We start from the raw sequence: 21,377 nt of genomic DNA, 5'->3' as shown, positions 1-21,377 counted from the left end.
AATAAGGATATACATCTGGTGGACAGAACAATGCTTGCGGATTGCACTACGGAAATGTAAAGAAATAGAACAGGGTGTAGTCAAATATATAAAAATAAAATTGTATAAGATCTGTTTTGTATGTGCGTTGCTCTTAGTAATCACTTATTGATTCTGGTGGTAAAGTAAGCACATATATGTTATACAGTAAGGGTATGTATCAGGATCTAAAGTACCATATATACTCAAGTATAAGCCGACCCGAATATAAGCCGAGGCACCTAATTTTACCATAAAAAAATGGGAAAAATGATTGACTCCAGTATAAGCCTAGGGTGAGAATGCAGCATACTGTAAGTGGAAAAGAGGGTCAACAATGCCCATCTGCAGCCTCACTGTGCCCATATACATGCCTCACTGCTCCCACACTGTGCCCACATACATGCCTTACTGTACCCCCCCTCAGTGCGGACCCCCATCAGCATAGACACCCCCCAGTGCAGACCCCTCTCCATCAGCATAGATACACCCCAATGCAGACCCCTCTCCATCAGCATAGATACCCCCCAATGCAGACCCCTCTCCATCAGCATAAACCCCTCTCCATCAGCATAAACCCCCCTCCATCAGCATAGACAACCCCCCAGTACAGACCCCCTCTCCACTTGTGCTAGTAGTCCCCCCTCTCCCCTCCCATAGCACCCCCAGCACATGTCCATCTTAAAACAATACACTATTCAGACCTCAGAACAGCGCGGCATAGGCATATCGGTGTGTCCCTCCTTGGACCCCCTCCTCATGTCCCGTGTACATGTAAACAGAGGACTCGAGGAGGTGGCTTCAGTCCACAACGCTGACATAGATCAGTGCAGGGGTGTGCAGAACACGCGATGCCGCAGCCCACAGGTGTCACCAGAGGGGTTGGTGTCACGGTTTGCACCCCCCACCCAGCAACGCCACTGACATTACTCACTGTGACCATCTGCAGCCTCATGTAACGTATCTGGAGCTGTGACATCGGCGGCATCCAGTGTAGCAAAGCCCCACTTCCTTCTTGTCCTCGTCTGTGATGGAACACTTCATTCAGTTCCCAGCAGTGAGTGTGTGTTTTCCACCTATCACGGACGAGGAAGAGAAGGAGGCGGGGCTTTGTAACACTGCATGGAAGCTGACTGTAGTTAAGACTGCATGTCACAGCTCATGAGGCTGCAGATGGACACAGTGAGGAAGCGTGACTCGAGTATAAGCGAGAGGGGCTTTTTTAGCACACTGTGCTGAAAAACTCGGCTTATACTCGAGAATATACGGTAATACACATTTATAAAGCTGAAATAGGGCTGAGTGACTTTAGAAACACAGCACTGCTGTCTCCATTATTCACTGTAAAATCGAAACTTTGCCAACACAGCTGACTTTCTAAAGGTTTGCAATGGAAAAATTTAAATTAATTGCAGATTACAATGTGAATTATTGTAGCAAATTCCCTTGGCATACCCAGTAAATACTGTTTCAGTACATTGTAAAATAAATTAAACCAGCTTGGAGCAATGTTGCCAAGAGGATCTTTCAAATAAATAAAACAATAAAAGAAATCTATGTAGTACAGCATTTTATGTAAAGTGTTCTGCATCCCAGCTAAATAATATTTGCTCCTAATATTTTAACTACCTTATTTGATATAAAATCTCAGGCGGCTGTAAAGATCTTCAAGGAAGCATGTATTTACTGTAGTCACTAAGCTAGTATATTGGTTTCTTCTAGGGAAGAGCAGCTTACTAATTGTCTCTTAAAGTCCATATTTTGAAGCCCAAAAGCCCTTCCCCTTACCACTTTATCACATTACACATTACAGGCTCCTTCTCAATAATCATCACTGTAGAGTTGGGCGAACAGTTCGGCTAGAGCATAAGTTCGGGCCAAACCTTGGTTGTTCGGAGAACACCTGAATTTGCAGGGTTTGCAGCGGGTGTTCACCCTGCAATGCAAAGCTTTGACCATTCACAGAGCAGTAAAAGCTGTTTGTTAAGGAGCAGGGCTGGAAAGCTGCCGTGGTATCCTTAAACAACTGATGAGTCATCAGCTGTCAATAGGCTTCCCGGCTGACAGCTGAATTTGAAAAAAAAAAAACGCTTTTAAACAAATGGCATGGGGTCCCCCCCCCAGTTCATACCAGACCCTTTGCGTCAGATATGGATTTTAGGGGAACCCCACACTAAAATAAAAGAAAACAGCGTTGGGCCCCCCCAAAATCCATACCAGACCCTTATCCGAGAATGCAACCTGCCAGGTCATGAAAGGGTGGAAGGGCGAGTGCCTCCTGAACCTTACTAGGCCACATTCCCTCAACATGGGGGGTGGGGAAGGCTCTGCCCTTCCCACCCCAAAGCACCTTGTCCTTATGTTGACGGGGACAAGGGTCTCTTCCCCACAACCCTGGGCTGTGATTGTATGGGTCTGCAGGCAGGGGGAATCTGGAAGCCCCCTTTGTGAATGAGTATGGGGTACATAGTACCCCTACCCATTCACTAAAAATGTGTCAAAAAGTAAGAAAAACACAGAGACAGTGCCCCCCGATGCAAATTTATTGTCATATACCCGAAAAAGAAAAAACATTGCTCCTCCCTTGTTTGACAGTTCTTATATAGGTAAGAGCGGGGCAACCTCACAATGACGTCACTGACCCAGCATGCGCCGTTCCGTGACTTCACAAGGAGTGCAGTGCCACCAGTTGATGTCGCCAGGTGGCCCCTCCCTTACCTATATAAGAACTGTCAAATGACGGAGGAGGCATTCGGCGGTCGGCCGTCAATGAGTGGAGCATTTTTTTGGGGTGCAACAGACAGCATGATTGATGATGGATTTACAGGTGTCACTGTTTTTTATTTTTTACCGCATACAGTACTTATTCACATAAGGGGGTGGGATCTGGGGCCCCCTACTTAAAGGGGGCTTCCAGATTCCGATCAGCCCCTGCCCGCAGATCCCCACAACCACAGCCCAAGGTTGTGGGGAAGTGACCCAAGGTGCTTTGGGGTGGACGGCAGGGCATGTGGCCTGGTATGGTTCAGGACGCTCACTCGTCCCCCCTTTCCTGACTTGCCAGGATGCATGCTCAGATAAGGATTTTGGGGGGACCCCATGCCGGGTTTTTTTTTGGCGCGGGGTTCCCTTTAACCACTTCAGCCCTGGAAGAATTATCTACCCAATATTTTTTTGCGATACAGCACTGCGTCAATTTAACTGACAATTGCACGGTCGTGCAACGCTGTACCCAAACCAAATTGACGTCCTTTTTTTACCACAAATAGAGATTTATTTTGGTGGTATTTGATCACCTCTGCATTTTGTTTGTGCTATAAACAAAAAAAGGCTTAAATTTTTAAAAAAACACAATATTTTGTAGTTTTTTCTATAATACATATCCCCAATTTTTTTTTTATGTTTTTTTTATCAGTTTAGGCCGATATGTATTCTTCTACATATTTTTGGTAAAAAAAATCGCAATAAGCGTATATTGATTGCTTTGCACAAAAGTTATAGATTTATAGAATTTTTACTATTATTATTATTTTTTTTTACTAATAATGGCAGTGATCTGCAATTTTTATCCGACTGCAACATTATGGCGAACACATCGGACACTTTTGAAACATTTTTGGGACCATTGGCATTTATACAGCAATCAGTCCTATAACAATGCACTGATTACTGTAAAAATGTCATTGGCAGGGAAGGGGTTAACACTAGGGGGCGATCAAGGGTTTAATTGTGTTCCCTAATTTGTGTTCTAACTGAAGGGGGATGGGAGTGACAAGAGGAAATTACATATTGTGGTTCCTAGCTATTAGGAACTCAGAATCTGCATTTACTCACTGAACAGAACAGGGATGTGTGTGTTCACACACACACACACATCCCTGTTCTGCCTCTCATGCCCAGAGATCGCTCGTGGCCGGTGGTCATCGCAACCGCCGATCACAAGCATCGGCACCCCCGCAAAGCAGCGGGCATGAGCGTGCGTCCGCTAACCCGCTTAAAGCGACTGACGTGCAGCTACGACGGTTCACGCAGTGGAGCCAGCCTGCCACAGTATAACTGCGGCCGCTGGTCCGTAAGCGGTTAAAATCCATACCAGACCGTGAGTCAATTTAAATGTAATTAGTTTTTTCTTTATAAATGCCTGTTTTGCTGCAGCATGTTTTATGGATGCTACAATTGCCCCACTTAACAAGCAGACTAAGAGCCGGTTCACACTGGGGCGACTTGGGATCCGACTTGAAGTCGCCTCAAGTCGTCCCAAGTCGCGCTGTCGAGAAAAACAATGCAAGTGAATGGGAGCGGTGTTAATACACAAGACTCGAGTCGCTCCGACTTCAAAAGAAGTTCCTGTACTACTTCAATCCGACTTGTAGGCGATTTGTACCCATTGATTTCAATGGAAGTCGCCTCCAAGTCTGATCCAAGTCTGATCACTGTCTTAACTGAAGCGACTTTCCAGGAAGATAACATACATTTCTCAGGCAAACCTCTCCCTCCCCTCCCTCCCCTAGAGCTGATTGTTGTTTGATTGGCCACTGGATAGTTTCCTGTCCTGGAGACGACTTCAAGTCGTGTTGTAAATCGCCCCAGATCGCCCTGTGGTTCATGCTCAAGTAGTGTCGGAGTCGCCTCTGAAAGTCGCGCTGGAAGTCGTGTCGCCCTAGTGTGAACCGACTCTAAGGGGAAACACCAGGTACTATATTTAAAGGAATATTTAATTTTTATTGTTGCATTGTTGCATCATTAAAATCACTGCTCCTGAAAAAACAATTGTTTAAAAAATAAATAAATGACATTGATACATGTCCCCCAGGGCAGTACCCAAACCCCTATACCGCTTTTATTCACAATTACTTGCATATAAGCCTTCGGAATTGACACTTTAGATTTTTCCTGTTCAGCTCCCATAGACTTCAATAGGGGTTCTCTGTTGGGGTCAGAACTTTTCCCCTGTTCAGGAGTTCTGCTGCAAACCGAAAGGCGGTGGTGTTTGGCCTATCTCTACTCCACTGCCTTGGTACCAATATTCAGCTCTATCCTGGTTCTCCTTCTACCTTTCACACCGCTCCTCATACCTATAACTCTGTCTCCTCCTCTCCACTTCCTCTTTCTGTAGGGGTCCCCCAAGGCTCCACTTTTGGACCCCTCTCTTCTCTATCTACAGCTCTGCCCTTGGTCAGTTGATAACCTCCCACAGTTTTCAATACCACCTCTACACAGATGACACCCAAATCTATCTCTATACTCCTCACTTTACCTCACCCTTCAGTCTTCTCTCACATTACTAATTTATTAACTGACATTTCAACATGGATGTCCCACCATTCTAAAACTAAGCTGATATATTCCGCCCTGTCCGTACCCCCTCTCTATTACTGTTCCATCAAGATCAATAATGCAACTATCACTCCCTCCCCTCATGCCAAATGTAAGGTGTAATCCTAGACTCTGACCTTTCCTTTCAGCCCCAAATCCAATCGCTGTCAGAAGATTGACTGACCTTCGTAACATCTCTAAAATGTGCCCCTTTTTATTAATAAAACCACCAAGCTATTCATTCATTGTTATATCTTGTCTTGACTATTGCAACTCCCTTCTCATAGGCCTACCTGTCCATAGGCTATCCCCTCTTCAGTCTATTATTAATGCTGCTGCCAGACTCATCTACCTTACCAACCTCTCAATGTCTGCTACCCCATTCTGCCAATCCCCCCACTGTCTTCCAATTGCCCTGCAAATTAAATACTAAATACTTACAACAACATACAGAGCCATTTATAACTCTGCCCTGAGCTACATCCCAAATCTTGTCTCCAAATGTCATCCAAACCATCCTCTCTGTTCCTCTTAAGACATCCTGCTTTAATTCTCCCTTGTCTCCTCCTCCCCCCATGCTCGTCTCCAGGACTTCTCCAGAGCCTCTCCCAACCTCTGGAACTCTCTACCTCAATCTGTTCAGCTACAGTATCTCACAAAAGTGAGTACACCCCTCTCATTTTTGTAAATATTTTATTATATCTATTTAAGGGACAACACTGAAGAAATTACACTTTACTAACGTAGTGAGTGTACAGCTTGTATAACAGTGTACATTTGCTGTCTTTTAAAAATAACTCACGCAGCCAATAATGTCTAAACCACTGGCAACAAAAGTGAGTACACCAAGTGTGCTCAATTTGGTGTTTTCGCTCTCACTCTCTCATACTGGTCAATGGAAATTCAACATGGCACCTCATGGCAAAGAACTCTCTGAGGATCTGAAAAAATTATTATTGTGCTACATAAAGATGGTCTAGGCTATAAGATATAAGAAGGTTGCCAAGACCCTGAGACTGATGGGCAAGATCATACAGCGGTTTAGGACAGGTTTCATTCAGAACATGCCTCGCCATGGTTAACCAAAGAAGTTGCATGCATGTGCTCAGCGTCTTATCTAGAGGTTGTCTTTGGGAAATAGACATAAGAGTGCTGATGGCATTTCTGCAGAGGTTGAAGGGGTGGGGGGGGTCAGCCTGTCAATGCTCTGGCCATATGTCGCACACTGCATCAAATTGATCTGCATGGCTGTCGTCCAAGAAGGAAGCCTCTTCTAAAGTTTGCTGAAGACAAGCAGACTAAGGACGTGGATTACTGGAACCATGTCCTTTGTAAGATAAGATAAACTTACTTGGTTCAGATGGTGTCAAGTGTGTGTCGCGGCAACCATGTGAAGAGTACAAAGACAAGTGTGTCTTGCCTACAGTCAAACATGGTGATGGGAGTGTCATGGTCTGGGGCTGCACGAGTGCTGCTGGCAATGGGGAGCAACAGTTCATTGAGGGAACCATGAATGCCAACATGAACTGTGACATACTGAAGCAGAGCATGATCTCCTCCGTTTAGAGACTGGGCCACAGGGCAGTATTCCAACATGATAAAGACCCCAAATACACCTCCGAGATGACCACTGCCCTGCTAAAGAAGTTGAGGGTAAAGGTGATGGACTGGCCAAGCATGTCTCCAGACCTAAACCCTATTGAGCATCTGTGGGCATCCTCAAACGGAAGGTGGAGGAGCGCAAAGTTTCTAACATCCACCAGCTCTGTGATATTGTCATGGAGGAGTGGAAGAGGACTCCAGTGGCAACACCTCTGGTGAACTTCATGTATAAGAGGGTTAAGTCAGTGCTGGAAAATAATGGTGGCCACACAAAATATTGAGACTTTTTCAATTAGGGGTGTGCTCATTTTTGTTGCCAGCGGTTTCGACATTAATGGCTGTGTGTTGAATTATTTTGAGGAGACAGCTAATTTACACTGTTATACAAGCTGTAAACTACTTTACAAAAATGTGAGGGGTTTACTTACTTTTGTGATATACTGTATCTCCTACTCTGGCTGCATTTAGGTGATGCCTGAAAACTCATCTCTTTAGGGAAGCCTATCAAACCTCCAACTAACTGCACTTTTATCACTACCATCAGCTTTTGTAATTTCTAAGCCACTGAACCACAAGTATGCAGATCAAGAAAGTCAGACAAAAGTCAAAAGTCCTTATCTGCGAAACTGAAAGCCAGCATGGTGATCAGACAATTATTATTTGTAGAAAGAGAAGGAAGTAGTAGTATCTTGCATGATTTTCTTAGTAAAGTTTAACTTTAATCTACTTTAAAGTACTAACCAGAAATGGGAAGAGAATTAATTTCTAGTGTTCAGAAATCTATCCTGGAACCTGGTTTATTAGTGGGAGTCTGGGGTGGGGTCAATGGACATTGTGATGTATTTAAAAAGGAATACAGTAAAACGTGAAAGATAAGGGGGTTACTCAGCCCTGAGATCAGTAAACATTAGGCTGATTTACAGCATAACAATGTGAAACCTGAATGAAAGGAGCCCAAAGAAGAAATGTTTCTGCATCTTGTAATATTTTCTCATAGCATAGATTTTTACCTATAATGCCCTTGTACACACGAATGGAATTTCCGTCGGAAAAACCATACAACTTTTTTCCAACGGAAATCCTGCTCAAGCTTGGCTTGCATACACACGGTCACACAAAAGTTCTCTGAACCTTTGAGCGCTAAGAACGCGGTGACGTACAACACTACGACGAGGCGAGAAAAAGAAGTTCAATGCTTTCGAGCATGCTTCAAATTGTTTCCGAGCATGCATGTTTTTTTACTAATCGGAATTCCATACAGACGAACAGATTTTTCGATAGGAATTTTTTCAATCAGAAAAATTGAGAACCTGATCTCTATCTAAGTCCATCGGAAATCCAATGGAAAAAGTCCGATGGGGCATACACATGTTTGGAATATCCAATGAAAAGCTCCCATCTGACTTTTTCCATTGAAAATTCGGACCGTGTGTACGCAGCATAAAAGTTTAAAAAAGGTTGTCAAGTATGCTATAACATTAACCCAGTACTAATATTTTTATGTTTTGTGTGCCTAAAAACAGAAACAAAAATATACTATACTGCATCATTTCTTTATATGACTTAGATCTGGTGTGTGAATTAGTTTTTTCCTTTATTTTTACCTATTGATTCTGTCAATAATTCATTTTTTGTATACATGTGACAACCCTTGCTCATTTTACTGTGTCTACAGAGGAGCAGGGACTGCATACCTTGATGTTTAGGTGCAGAGTGTATTCAATAATTTTTAGTTGCAGAAGCAACAGAGTGTTCATCTGATGCTGTCAGCTGTAAGGGATTAAGACATTTGAATCAAATACAAGCACTGAAGCTCTTTAACATGTGTTTTCACTAAATTTTTCAAGCTGACACAGTAGGGACCATTTTTTTTTTTTACCACCGCTTCCTCTGTATCTCCAGAAAAAAAAATTACAAACTAAATTGATTTGTTTTGTAAAAGGGATTTTAAAACACATTTTTTATATTTCAAACAGATCTGCTTATTTTATTAGTATGACGGATGCATAGCAGATACATTACTAATAATCAATTGAGCTATTTATTAGATATTTAACTTACTCTCTGTGGTTAATTTCACCAAAGTTTAACTTTTAATGAAAATGTTTATGAAGATGAGCTTGTTAAAATGAATTGAAATGATTTTGCACAGCGTGCATAAAGTTGGCTCCATTTCATTTTTCAGAACAAGAAAGGGAAAAAGCTTTTGGCTCTCTACTTTCCTGAAATGACTCATTGTAAGACATTTAGACTTAGGGTTCCAAAGCACCACACATTGTAGCCAAAAATATTTTAGAAACATATACAGTACAGCACAGCTGTTTGAAGAACAACATTGTGCAGTAATATGACAGTTGGTGGTTGAGTGTCCTAATTAAATACGGCACCTCATCCCTTAAATGGTAAAATTAAAAGGTGGAATGTACTGGGATTATCACGGTGCCACAGAAAGAAACCAGGTTCTTGATACAGTTTTATACAAAAGTAAATACATTTTATTCAATACAAAAATAGATTAAAAATGGTCTATTCAATCACATGAACACTATACTGTAAACATGGGAGCAAAGTAGCTTGTTGTACAAACGGCCGGGTCCTCCCGACTAGTTTCGCCAAAAACTTGGCTTCATCAGGGGAATATGATGCGACCGTCTTAATGAATAGCTCTAAAGAAGCAAAAAGGTAATATTAGACAATATTAACATTAGAATAACAACTATTCATATAATATGGCTAGGATAAATGACTAAGCTAGCAGGCCAAAGGTCCCAGTGGATCTCAAGAAAAGCGTACCTCCCAAAGCAATCCTTAGAGATGCAAAATGCATCACAGCCCACATTAAGATCGAATAATCTCAAACCTACCCAATTCCCATACAGATCGATCAGGGAACTATATAACCCCTCGGATATAAAGCTTGATCCAAAAAAGCCCAAGCGTGGCTGTAGAGGGCAAAAGAGAGAGGGAGAAGAAGGAAAGACCGGGTTTAACATGTAACAATAAAAAATAAAAAATCAATGTAAATAGCCTCCGAGGGAGAATATGGCCCAAAGCCTAATTATCAAAACCAACATCATATTTAACAAGAAAAAAGATCTCAAATATACCTAGGGGCTGTAATAAAAGATATAAGAAAGAGGCACTGTATTGATAAGGATGTAGTGTATCTAAAAGAAACAAATCATTTCCATAAAACACGCCCCCTCATCCTCATTTGAATTAGGCCCCATTTACGCTATGCCGCCGTAAATTAGGAGGCAAGTGCTTTGTAAATACAGCACTTGCCTCTCTGACTTACGGTGGCGTAGCGTAAATATGATACGCTACGCCGCCTCAAAGGCAGCGTAGCGTATCGTATTTACACTATGCCGCCGTAAGTCAGAGAGGCAAGTGCTGTATTCACAAAGCACTTGCCTCCTAAGTTACGGCGGCGTAGCGTAAATGGGGCCAGCGTAAGCGCGCCTAATTCAAATGAGGATGAGGGGGCGTGTTTTATGTAAATGATTGGTTACCCAACGTGATTGAAGTTTTTTACTAAAAGGTGCATGCGCGTCCGTGTACATTGCTCCAAAGTACATCGCAAGGACGTATTGGTTTCGACGTGAACGTAAATTACGTCCAGCCCCATTCACGGACGACTTACTGAAACAACGTAAAAATTTTAAATTTCGATGCAGGAACGACGGCCATACTTAACATTGACTAGGCCAGCTATTTGTTCGACTAACTTTACGCCGCAAAAAGCCGTACGTAAACGACATAAAAAAAATGCGCCGGGCGCATGTACTTTCTGAATCGGCGTATCTAGTCATTTGCATATTCTACGCCGAACTCAACGGAAGCGCCACCTAGCGGCCAGCCTAAATATTGCACCCTAAGATACGACGGCGTAGGAGACTTACGCTGCTCGTATCTTAGCCTAATTTAAGCGTATCTGGTTTCCAGAATACGCTTAAATTTAGGACGGCGTAGATTCAGAGTTACGTCGGCGTATCTACTGATACGCCGGCGTAAAGCTATCTGAATCCAGTTATCAGAGTGTATATTTCAGTCTCATAGATATTGAATGAAACTTACTAAATTAAATAGCAGCAAGATATTCAGCAAGTGAATTCAAATGAAACAAGCTGCTAAAACAGGTGAGCTGGTCAGTATTGCAGAGAACACAGCACATCCAATCTGTGGAAAAACAAAAGGGAAAAACAGTCTATGCAGGGCTGACTCAGAGCAAAAAGGACTCCAGCACAGGTGCATTAAGAGAAATAAAGAGTGACATCTTACCAGGAAAAGATTATACAGCAGCGCCCCAGATCAACGGCAACCTGCTGAAATAGAGGCCTCCCTTTTAAAGCCCTCCACCTGGCCGGCGTCTCAACGTCGCCGTGCCAGGAGAGGACAGAAAGTGTAAATTGCGCATGCGCAAAGAGCCCACTCGTTGCCTACAATGCCCATAATGCAAAGCGGCCGCGCAGCCACATCATCCCAAAAAGGGATGCGGCAATCCCCACTGACCGCTGCATACACGTGCTAACAACCTGATGGTGAGAGTGTTGGATGCAGGCAAGAATAGATCCAAGAGCAGAGAGCGACGGACGTGGGACGGATCAAGTGTGAACCACACTTAACCCTTGGGTATCCATACAGCCACAGGCTGTAGGACCAAACATAAAACCGAGAGCCAACATCCCCATCTATGATCCGAACAGGAATTGCAGGATCGAGGGAGAAAAAAGGATCGAAAAGGGATAAACAAATCAAGAGTTCCACCGAACCTAAATAGACTGGTGTCCAGTTCCCATGGACAAAACAGCAGCCATATTAGGCAAAGAAGCTGAGCCATAAATCCGAGCCATAGTTGAAAAGAAGTTTATACATACAAAATCAAATTCAACAATAAAAATAAAAAAAATAAAATAAAGAAATGAATAACCAAACATAGCACAACATCTACAAAGTGACTTGTATATATAAAAATTATTAATATTATTATACAGTCAAAAGTATTTACAGCATTATATTCTCCTATATGAAAACCAATTGGTTTCCTGCCTGAGTACCGTATATCCCTAAGTGTGGAATAAAGGAAGGGAATTTAGCAACAGAGAAATGCCAATTGCATAAGATCCGGGAAAAGGGAATAGAATGGAACATCTGAGGGAGAAGTGGCAGATGGCCCCACCATAGATTCCACCAATGTGGAGACCTACCTAGATGCCGCATAGAACACACTAGAAATAATCAGTAATAATATATATAATGAGAGATTATAAAAAAGATTTAAAGCTAATGTATTCATTCAAGCCTGGAAATTTAACGGCATCTAAAGTATGTATCCATTTAGTTTCCAATTGCAAAAGATGCCTATCAATACCACCACCACAAACATGTGTAGGCACAAGTTCCAGGGCAGCAAAGCTGATACAGTTACGATCAAAATCATGTAAACACCCCACATGTCTATTTAAAGCAGTAGTCATCAGACGTTTATGTAGGGGATTAACATTATCCCTGATACGCTTGTAGAAAGGCCTTTTCGTCTTACCTACATAGAAGCAGCCTCACTGGCAGCTAGCTAGGTAGACAATCCCCACAGTTTTGCAGGTAACATGGTATTTTAATTTATGAATCTTGCCGTTGGGGAGAATGGTTTCTTCACTATTGGAAAGAAAGGGACAAATGTCACAATGTCCACAGGAAAAAGTTCCTGTGGAGATGGGCATCTGAGTGTTTCTACGTACATGATGACTGGTGACTAATCGATCCCTTAGAGAGGGTGCCCGTCCTTATTAAAGGATCGTTTTAGGAGAGAACAACTATATCCCCGTGAGTGTAGCCTAAGATACCCTACCCGGAAATTACATTTACTAGTCGGGAGGACCTGGCTGTTTGTACAACATGCTACTTTGCTCCCATGTTTACAGTATAGTGTTCATGTGATTAAATAGACAATTTTTAATCTATTTTTGTATTGAATAAAATGTATTTACTTTTGTATAAAACTGTATCAAGAACCTGGTTTATTTCTGTGTCACTGTGATAATCCCAGTACCCTCCACCTTTTAATTGTGCAGTAATATGTTCTTACAGGATTAGTGTAGGGTTGGGTTATAGATATAGATCAGGCACAAGCCATCTATAGCCATCGTTAAATTACATGGTTCCCCCCTAACTTAAGTGTCAGACTTTTGTATATCAAAGTAACTGTAGCACTACCCCCGCAAGGGATGAATTTAATTAGTTCCTTTTCAAACAGTACAAAGGCCGCCAATTACCCAAGCTACATTCCATATACTCTGGCTCCAATAAATAGTCTAGGGCTTGTCTTTTTGTAATTTATTGCTGGTAAAACAGGAGAGGGGTTGGGGCATCTGATATTACAAAAAAGCTCAACGGTAGCTAGTAAACAGAGGACAGTCTTCTAACAGTAGCCGTAAAGGTAAAATTATGTCATGTGTTGATGCATCATTTCAGGTCCCTGCAATGACAAAATCCGGAGAACGGCTGGTGGCCACATTGGAGACAAATGCCCCAGATAATAACAATAACCAAGGCCTGAGGTGTGCCTTTGGCCTGCTGGTCGGTATGCCTGAGAAGAGGGCAAAAGACACATATTTAGGTGAAGAGGGGTAAATAAGCGACCATCAAATAAAGCAGCGCGCGCCCGGATGGCAACAGTATGCATGACCGATAAGCACCCGTTATGACAGAAGAAGCCACTGACTCATGACCTGTGATAGACAAAAGCCCCTGCTTAATGTGTGGAGCAGCACAGAACTCAACTAATGCCCCGGGAAAGATCGGTTCGAGCCTGCTGCCCGAGACAACCCAGACGAGAGCCTGAAGTGCTTGTGATGAGATTATACGTGGGGGCAATTGGAGCCAGGGCTTGCCTGCAGAGCCCCTGTAATAATGGCCTAATAGAACGAATACTTCACCCGGACACCAGTGACGTAGCTCCGTGAGGAAACCCCCCCACACCCCTGGCCTACCCATACTTGGTATGGGAAAGTGAGAGGGTGAGTTGCAAAAAATGACAACCCGGCAGGAGCCTGAAGTGCTGGATACCTGATGAATATGTTGACGGAGCAGATGGATAAGGCCCATGCGCTAAGGCAACAAACATCATTAAACAAGGAACCATGCCGGACACACAGAATCCGTTCCTACCTGATGGACTGGTTGGCAGGTTACAGGCAGAAGCACGACCCGATGAAGATACACAAATAGACTTACCTTGACAACGGCAGGACTGACAGGATTGAGCGCAGGGATAATTGATATTGGTATGGAAGCCGCCGCAAACCCCCCCCCCCCAACTGTACAAGTGCTGAAACGCCAGACCACGGACAAGTACCTAAAGAAAAAAGACTCGCAGGAAAAAGCAGCCCATAGTATCAATGCAATCGGAACTCGCCACTAGGTACCCGAAAGGCCCAGCCCCTTACTACAGCATGAAGGTAGAGAAACCAGACCAACCACCCCTGGAAAAGCTGCCTCCAGAACTTGATTGGTAACGAAAGTATGACTGTCAGCTGAAGCCAAAACCCTATGAAAACCCTGATGATGCAGTGATGAGCCCCGTAATCAGGTCTGAAAGTACCTCCAGTAGGGACGACAGAGAATCAGGGATGGGAGATTCCAGCCCCCGCCCCTGACAAGGAACACCCATGGCTTAGCCATAAAACCAGAAGGCCTGATAGACCGTACCCAAAGGGATGATGACATAGCCGTCAGAAATGGAAGAAAAGCAGGAGCTGGGGGTGCGCTGACACCCTGCCACTCAGTGCACGAGTGTCAATTACCTCCATCCTGATTTACAACCATAACAGGTTGCGGAGAGCATGCTTGGCCCACCTGACACTGCATATTAGAGTATGCCTAGTACCTGAACCATGCTGGTGAGCGAAAGAATCCGGGACAACTTGGAAACAAACCGAAGCGAACCGCCGGTCCCTGAGCCAAACTCAGCTGAGTGTAGAAGTAAGGACTGACTCCTAGATGACGGGGAACTACCCTGCACTGAAGACCTTCACGTGGTGGAAGGCATGCACGTGAACTGGTCATGACAGAGCCGTGCCGCAAGCCCAAGTTAAGGAAACACAACCTAGACAAGACAGAAAACAGACATGAAACAACAACGCCCCTCTGTGCCTACCAATGTATGAGAATATGAGCAGAAACATCAAGACCGCTGTGCGTGAATGAACCTGACAACAGCCCCCCCCCCTAGTGTGACTGGCACGTGAGCCCGAGTAACCTGCAGCGCAGAGAGAGGCAATTTAAGTGAACACTCAAGGCTAGTGTACCCACGGACTGTGGTGGATAATTGTATAGGTGTAGTGAATGAATGTAAACAGGCGAGAAGATTGTGGACAACAATCATTAAAAACGAAACCTCAGCCCGTATGAATCTGTAGACGTGACAGATCCTGAGAAGTGAGCACTAGCTAAACAACCCAGGTGCAACGTGGACAAAGTACAATTAAACATGGTAACCACGAAGACGACAACACCAAGACAAACAAACACTGACATGAATTGTGGGGGCAGCAATGCTATGACAGAAACCGAGGGGGCAGAAATGCTACGACAGAAACCCTGAGGCAGAAACGCTGAGACTGAAATGCTATGGCCAACGGTAATGACAGAAAACCTGGGGCAGAAAATTTTATGAGAAAATCGCTGAGCCTGACACGCTGAGGCAGACATACGACAGAAAACGTGGGGGCAGCAAAGCTATGACAGAAAACGTGGGGGCAGCAACGCTATGCCAGAAAACGTGAGGGCAGCAACGCTATGACAGAAATTGTGGGGGCAGCAGAACTGCTGAGACTGAAAGGCCATGGCAAAACCTGGGGCAGAAATGATTTGGGAGACCCGCTGAGCCTGAACGCTGAGGCAAAAATATAATGACAGAAACCTGGGGCAGAAATGTTATGCGAGCAACGCTGAGCCTGAAACGCTGAGGCAGAAATGCAATGACAGAAACCAGGGGCAGAAACGCTGAGACTGCCGCGCTATGGCCAAAAACAATAACAGAAACCCTGGGGCAGAAATTGTATGAGAAAAAACGCTGAGCCTGACACGCTAAGGCAGAAACGTTATGACAGAGAAACCAGGGGCAGAAACGCTATGACAAAAAAACAGGGGCAGAAACGCTAAGACAGAAAACCAGGGGCAGAAATGCCATGACAGAAAACCAGGGGCAGAAACGTAACAACAGAAACCCAGGGGCAGAAACGTAACGACAGAAACCCAGGGGCAGAAATGTAGCGACAGAAACCCAGGGGCAGAAAAGTAACGACAGAAACCCAGGGGCAGAAATGTAATGACAGAAACCCAAGGCCAGAAACGTAATGACAGAAACCCAGGGGCAGAAACGTAATGACAGAAAACCAAGGCCAGAAACATCAAGACCGAAACCCATGGGCAGAAACGCTATGACAGAAAACCAGGGGCAGAAACGCTATGACAGAAAACCAGGGGCAGAAACGCTATGACAGAAAACCAGGGGCAGAAACGCTATGACAGAAAACCAGGGGCAGAAACGCTATGACAGAAAACCAGGGGTAGAAACGTAATGACAGAAAACCAGGGGCAGAAACGTTATGACAGAAAATTGGAAGAAAAAAGTATTTTATAATGGAAGACCCTTTTGCGTTACCAACACCCCTGATTAAGCTAAGAAAGAGGAGAAGTTCCCCCAGGGTGGGGCTTTAACGGTAACAATGATAGAGAAATATGAAATATAATAAAATTTATTAGGAAAGAATACAAAGCAAAAATTATAATAAACAACACATTATTATAAAAACAAGGTACATCACTAAGTGGTGCGTGTGTCCGCAGGGATAAGTTCAGGCCCTACGCGTTTCAGGATTTCAGTCCCTTCTTCAGGGGCCGGTGTCCATGCGACAGTTATACTGTATGCAGTAAGAGATTGTGATAAAGCAAATTAACATTTATATCATAAAGCAGATTAACATGTATTCATATGTCAGAGGGGAAGGCAAAAATTAAAAATCTACACATTACATTAAGCACGTACCCATCACCACTTGTGTAGACCAAAAAAGGACCGAAGAGCACCGATGTACCAATTCCCTAAGGTGGATAGGGAGCCAACCAAACGGGGACACAGGATCGTGTCCCAGAACTCCTGAAGACAAACCCTGGGCAAGCAGGGGGGGATGTGGGGCAGAGCCACACGGCTCCTGCAGAGTAGGAAAAAAGGAGGATATAGTGTCATAAACTGATGTCAATGTATAAAAAATGTCAATTGTATAAAGGTTGATCGAAAAAACGGGGTTATATACCTGTAATGGAACTTAAATGCTTGAAGTAGAGCAGGAAAGCAGCCAAGGAGCAACAGGTGTCGTCCCAGTATTTGAAGCATAAACACGCACTCAAGGAAGGAAAAGTCCAAACTGGAGTGTGGTGGTATTAGTAGAGCTCCTAAGGGCATCAGGAGGGAAAGAAATGAAGGTCATGGGTTGATTATCGTGCAGAATAAATAATGCTGCACGTGAATGTGTTTAACAATAAAGACCCATGCTAATTAGCATACCTGCAGGGAAACACGAGCTACCCCAAAGGGGATTAGTGGTATCTGTGGGGGTCCTGGGAGAGTCAAGGGAAAAACATGTATAAGTATAGATAGAAAATAAATGGTTAATTTGGCTTGTAAAAGAGGCCACTAAAGGTGGCTAACACTGTAGGCACAGAGGTTACTGCATACCTGCAAATAGAGCAGGAGGTAAGCCACGGACGATCACAGAGGTTCAGGAGGTCAGTGGTGTAACAGTGCAGACTATCCAAATCTGGGCAAACCATATAAAGATTAAAATAATTAGGGCAAAGCCAAGGAAATAGGAGCCCAACAAGTAATTATAATAGGAGCTAGTGAGGAACAGTAAAACGAAATAAATGCAGTCTTACCATGACAAGGAGAATAGAGGTAGTTTGTGGTCTGCAGTCAGCGCTGTACTAGTGCAGCCGCTTGTCTATATAAATAGCTGTCCAGTAATAGGGGAGGGAAGGAAAGTTACCGCCCCCTGCATCTGATTGGTGCCAGGTGCAAAGTGCGCCGTATAGGCACGCAGGTGGGCGGGCTCAGAACACGGTGGTTCCCGGCGTGTGACGTCACTGCGGGGTTCCCCGGCGTGTAACGCTGCTAATGGATCCCCGCGTGAGACGCGTCCTTCCGAGCAGCTGATAGCTCTGCAGGTTCCCAGCGTGTGACGTCACCATGAGGGTTGTCGGCGTGTGACGCATCCCTCCGAGCAGCTGATCGCCCAAAGAGGGCGGGGAGACAGCACGGAGGCCGAGGGGAGACGTGCCTGCCATCCCAAAGAAAAGCCCTGCCTAGACAGAGAATAGGGGAATGCACGCTGTGTGGGAAAGTTACACACACAGGTGGCGTTGCTGACAGGGAGCACTGTCATAGCAACCATGAAATGTAAAATGACACAGGCTACTCTAAGGGATTAAGAGGACAGGTAAAGGCATGTAATAAAGAGAAAGGAAGCTAATTGATGCCAGATTAGGAGGAGATATTAAATTAATATGGAAGGTGGTAAGGTACATTGTCAGTGTAATAAATAGGAGTAAATATGTAAAAACCATTGGTGTGTTGTATATAGAAAAGATGCCCAAAAACGGGTCCAGGGAAAAAGGGGGGTCTGAAGTGGTGATAGTTCCACCCAGGGGGAAAGAAGGAGTCTTCCCCACGGGATGGGAAGGACCACCACGAGGAACCCACTTCCCTGCTGGCGCTAAAGAGGACCTAAAAGGTCACAGACCACGAGTGGTAAGGACCAAGGTCTCACGTATGCCGACCCACAGGGAGCTCCTGGGGGCAGGCTTACGTGCGCCAGGTCAACGGAGAACAGATCACCTTGCCCCCCAAAAAGGGAATTGGGAGGGGAAAAACAAGGTGGGTGGCGTCGGCACCAAAGGTGCAAGTACGATCCAAATGGCCCACAACAAGGGGAGGAGGGGGGGGGGGGAAAGGGAGAACAGAAACAAAAAATATTATTTGAAGGACAAGGATAATCCAAAATTAAATGTAAATGTAAGGAGACAGTTCACAGGAATAAACAGCACCAAAAGGGAGGGATACTAAGCGGGAACAGCAGGATCCGGGTCCCAGAATGACAACACATACATAGTGAACACTGGTGAGCACCCCAAAACAAGATTGAACATGTAAAATCACAACAACTAAAAAAGCCCGAGAACAAGTGCCCATAAATATGGAAAAAATGAAATAAAATAAAAAAGATACCTAGGTACTATCAAGGAGCATAAGATCTTAATCTTTTTCACAGCCACCGGAAGCAAAACCCTCCAGGAACGGTCTGAAACTAATCAGATCATTAAGCCCTGGTGGCATATTCGCACCAAGGTTAGCGATCCAACGGGTCTCATGTTGAAGTAAAATTTTATTCCAGTCACCCCCCCTGGCATTAGGGTGGATTCTGTCCAGAATAAGGAAATTGGCTCCCGAGAACTTGCCTCCATGGTGCAGCAGAATATGCCTGCCTAGGGGCAGATCAGGGTTAGCTGTTTTCATTGAGTGAATGTGTCTTAAGGCACGTATGTGAAATGATAGTTTAGTTTTACCAATGTAAAATCTGTCACAGCTGCAGGTGAGTAGGTAGACCACCCCTGCAGTTTTGCAATTAGCAAAGTGTCGAGGCCGGTATGGTCGACCATTAGGTAGGGAGACGTTGGCTTTGGTGTTCATGTATCGACAGATAGAACATCCCCCGCAGGTGAAGGTTCCACAGCGTCTGCAAGGGTCCTTTCTGAAAGTACCCCTGAATTCGCTGGAGACCAACTGGTCCCTGAGGGAGGATGATCGTCGATACGTGATCGCAGGTTCTAATGGTACAAAAGGACTCAGGTTGGGATCATTATGACAGAAAATCAGGGGCAGAAACGCTATGACAAAAGCGCAGGGACAGAAACGTTACGACAGAAAACCAGGGGCAGAAACGCTATGACAGAAAAACCAGGGGCAGAAACGCTATGACAGAAAAACCAGGGGCAGAAACGCTATGACAGAAAAACCAGGGGAAGAAACACTATGACAGAAAAACCAGGGGCATAAACGCTATGACAGAAAAACCAGGGGAAGAAACGCTATGACAGAAAAACCAGGGGCAGAAACGCTATGACAAAAAAAAACAGGGGCAGAAACGCTATGACAGAAACCAGGGGCAGAACGCTATGACAGAAAAAAACAGGGACAGAAACGCTATGACAGAAACCAGGGACAGAAACGTTACGACAGAAAACCAGGGGCAGAAACGCTATGACAAAAAAAACAGGGGCAGAAACGCTATGACAGAAACCAGGGGCAGAACGCTATGACAGAAAAAAACAGGGGCAGAAACGCTATGACAGAAACCAGGGGCAGAAACGCTATGATAGAAGCGCAGTGATAGAAACGCTATGACAGAAGCGCCGTGACAGAAACGTTATGACAGAAGCGCAGTGACAGAAATGTTATGACAGAAGCACAGTGACAGAAACATAATGACAGAAGCTCAGGGACAGCCATGCTATGACAGAAACGCAGTGACAGAAACGCTATGACAGAAGCGCAGGGACAGAAACGCTATGACAGAAGCGCAGGGACAGAAACGCTATGACAAAAAAAACCGGGGCAGAAACGCTATGACAGAAACCAGGGGCAGAACGCTATGACAGAAAAAAACAGGGGCAGAAACGCTATGACAGAAACCAGGGACAGAAACGTTACGACAGAAAACCAGGGGCAGAAACACTATGACAGAAAAACCAGGGGCAGAAACGCTATGACAGAAAAACCAGGGGCAGAAACGCTATGACAGAAAAACCAGGGGCAGAAACGCTATGACAGAAAAACCAGGGGAAGAAACGCTATGACAGAAAAAACAGGGGCAGAAACGCTATGACAGAAAAACCAGGGGAAGAAACGCTATGACAGAAAAACCAGGGGCAGAAACGCTATGACAAAAAAAACAGGGGCAGAAACTCTATGACAAAAACCAGGGGCAGAACGCTATGACAGAAAAAAACATGGGCAGAAACGCTATGACAGAAACCAGGGGCAGAAACGCTATGACAGAAGCACAGTGATAGAAACGCTATGACAGAAGCGCCGTGACAGAAACGTTATGACAGAAGCGCAGTGACAGAAATGTTATGACAGAAGCGCAGTGACAGAAACATAATGACAGAAGCGCAGGGACAGAAACGTTACGACAGAAAACCAGGGGCAGAAACACTATGACAGAAAAACCAGGGGCAGAAACGCTATGACAGAAAAACCAGGGGCAGAAACGCTATGACAGAAAAACCAGGGGCAAAAACGCTATGACAGAAAAACCAGGGGCAGAAACGCTATGACAGAAAAACCAGGGGAAGAAACGCTATGACAGAAAAACCAGGGG

The sequence above is a fragment of the Rana temporaria genome, chromosome 6 (assembly GCF_905171775.1).
Source record: "Rana temporaria chromosome 6, aRanTem1.1, whole genome shotgun sequence".
Taxonomy (NCBI): Eukaryota; Metazoa; Chordata; class Amphibia; order Anura; family Ranidae; genus Rana; species Rana temporaria.
This window is presented reverse-complemented; position numbering follows the sequence as displayed.